Here is a 3,026-nt window from a genome sequence, read left to right on the forward strand (position 1 = left end):
GTCCCATGCACCTGACAGCCCCCCTGCAGGTGTCCCGTGCACCTGCCCCCCCCCCCCTGCAGGTGCCCCATGCACCTGTTTGCCCACCGCAGGTGTCCCGTGCACCTGTTTAACGCTCGCAGGTGTCCCGTGCACCTGTCCGCCGTCCCCCCTCGCAGGTGTCCCGTGCACCTGTCCGCCCCCCCCCCCTCGCAGGTGTCCCGTGCACCTGTCCCCCCACCCCCCCGCAGGTGTCCCGTGCACCTGCCCCCCCTCCACCACAGGTGTCCCGTGCACCTGTCCGCCCCTCCCGCAGGTGTCCCGACGGCCCCCACAAGTGTACGTGCACGTGACCACCCCTGCGGGTGTCCTCTGACACCTGACTGCCCCTGTACCTCGTTATGTAATTGTACCTGTAGGGGGTCTTTTCAAAGGAGACCAAATGCTAATGTTGCCTGGGTCCAAATTAGTATAAGCAATCAACGAGCGCTCGTCGGAGAAGACATACGCTGACTACACAGACAGAGTGTGTGATCAAAATGACTTCTAGTTTATTCAAGAAAATACATTGGATTATATAGACCATAGACCACTGTCCAGGCAGGATATGCTTATCTCGCGGTCAGCATATAATTGCAAGAATACATTCCTTCTTAATGAGCTATTGAGAAGTGGAAACTGGGGCCCAGGACATCCTGTGAATGTACCACAGATAAGGAAAAAACCTTGAACAACTCAGAGGAGTCTTTTCCCGGCCACCTGGTCCTTATTTTTCTTAACCAAAGCACATTTTGTATTTCAACTATTTATTCGTATTTTGATAGCTTAGCAACTAAATTAACCCCTTACATCTCCCCCATTTTGGACATAGGGTCCACCATCATGCGAGGCACTCCACCCGAGTGGTGCCGGTTCCTGCCAGATTCCCTAGAGTCATGTGGTGGTCCCAAAGTCCATCTGGGTTAGAGTTTAGCCTTTTCACTACATTTGTTAACACATGAGCTTACAATTTTTATGGCTATATACATGCATAATAAAATCATCACAATTTGTAATATACTTTGTAGAATTCCCATGAACCACCCCCCTAAACCAGAGAACCAATTGGCAGGGTTCAAGGAACTAAATGTGTTACCCCACCAGCTATCTCTGGTTTCTGAGTTTTCATTTGTCCATGCAAGCAGTTCTTTCGATGGAACAGGAACAGCCAGGAAAGGAAGACTAGTGGCACCAGGTGTGTGTACAAGTCCAACAGTCTTTCACCTGTGAGGTGTTCAGTCCATCTACCAGTATTTGGTGGTGTCTAACAAAGTGGTTCTGGGCATTGTCTTTTTGCACCCTCTCATAAGGGTGAAGCATGGAGTGAGGAGTCCAAAAAGTCCATCAATAAACAAAATGTCTTTAGTGAGGAGTCCAAAAGTCCATCAATAGACAAAATGTCTTTCATTTTTCCTTCTCATGGGGGGGCAAAGTAGGGCGTGAAAAAGTCCATTAGTCCCAAGACAAGCAACAGTTCCTTCAACTTTCACCGAAGTAGGTGTGGTCAGCAGGACTTGATAGGGCCCCTTGAATCTGGGCCCTAGGGATTTCCGGACACGCCTCTTTACGACCACCCAGTCTCCAGGTTGTAGGGAGTGAGATCCCCCTAGGTTGCCTGGGTCTGGAATGGGAGAAAAAGACTAGATTCTGGGTTACTGTTAGCTGGTCACATAGGTGCTTTACATACCCGGCTACTATGTCATAGCCCTGCTGTAGGGCCTGTGGATGATACAGCCCCAATCTTGGCATAGAGCCAAACAACACTTCTTTTAACTTAAGCGTACCATTTAGTCTTTTAACTTTGTCTAAACTCTGCAGGTGGTATGGAGTGTGAAACGCTTGTTCCACCCCAAGGGCTAACATCACCTCTCGCATCACTTCACCTGTAAAATGTGTACCTCTGTCGCTCTCAATTGTCTCTAGTACCCCGTATCTGCGGATTACCTCATTCATGAGCTTCTGTGCGGTTACCTACTTATTTACTTTGGTAACAGAGTAGGTCTCCAACCTGAAAAGAAATCAACAACAAGCACATATTCACACTTCCCAACAAGTAGGAGCTGAGTGTAGCCAATTTGCAATCCCTGAAATGGGTAGAGTGGCCCCGGCAAGTGTGATGTGGCAAATTTACTTCTGCCCTGCTGCGCAAAGATCATGCAAAATTGGACAAATGATGCAGCAGCTACAGAAAACCCAGGAGCCACCCGTCCTTGTTCAAGCGTCCACGTCATTGCTGCTTTGGGAGGTGCATCTTTCCGTGCGTCAGCTGGGCCATCATGGGGCACAGGGACCGTGGTAGGCAAGTTCTGTTGACTGTTCGCCATACGCCGTCCCATTTCTGCTGCTCCCATATTTAGTCCATTTGTCTTTTTCTTCCTTGCTGGCTTGTAACTGTAAAGTCTTTAGCATATCAAAGTCCAAGTTTATATCAAAGTCCAAGTTCATATCAAAGTCCAAGTTCATATCAAAGTCCAAGTTTATATCAAAGTCCAAGTTTATATCAAAGTCCAAAGTTTTTATCAAAGTCCAAAGTTATTGTTAAATTCTTCTTTTCTTCCACGGCTTGAGGGCCGCTGCTTTTAGGGTGTCGTCTCTCGCTTCTCCATTGTAGAAATCGGTGTGAACTCTCCATTGCCAGGTAGTAGTAGGGCCTCCATGAGACTCTGTACTGCTGCACCACTCTTAATTGGTTGTCCTACTGAGATAACAAGCTGTCTGGCCTTCCATATTGGGCCGTAATCATGAGCTATGCCAAATGCATACCGGGAGTCAGTGTAAATATTTGCCGTCTTGCCTTTTGCCACTCTACACGCCTCAGTGAGGGCCTTCAGTTCCGCTTCTTGTGCTGAGACATGCGGAGGCATTCTGCTTTTAGGACATCTTGTTGTGTGACCACTGCAAAGCCTGATACAAACCTTCCCTCTTCATTTAGGTATCTAGATCCATCCACAAACAGCTCAAACTGGGGGTTCTGCAGGGGCTTGTCTGTGACATGCGCAAACCCAGCC

Source organism: Eleutherodactylus coqui, unplaced genomic scaffold (genome assembly GCF_035609145.1).
Source record: "Eleutherodactylus coqui strain aEleCoq1 unplaced genomic scaffold, aEleCoq1.hap1 HAP1_SCAFFOLD_868, whole genome shotgun sequence".
NCBI lineage: Eukaryota > Metazoa > Chordata > Amphibia > Anura > Eleutherodactylidae > Eleutherodactylus > Eleutherodactylus coqui.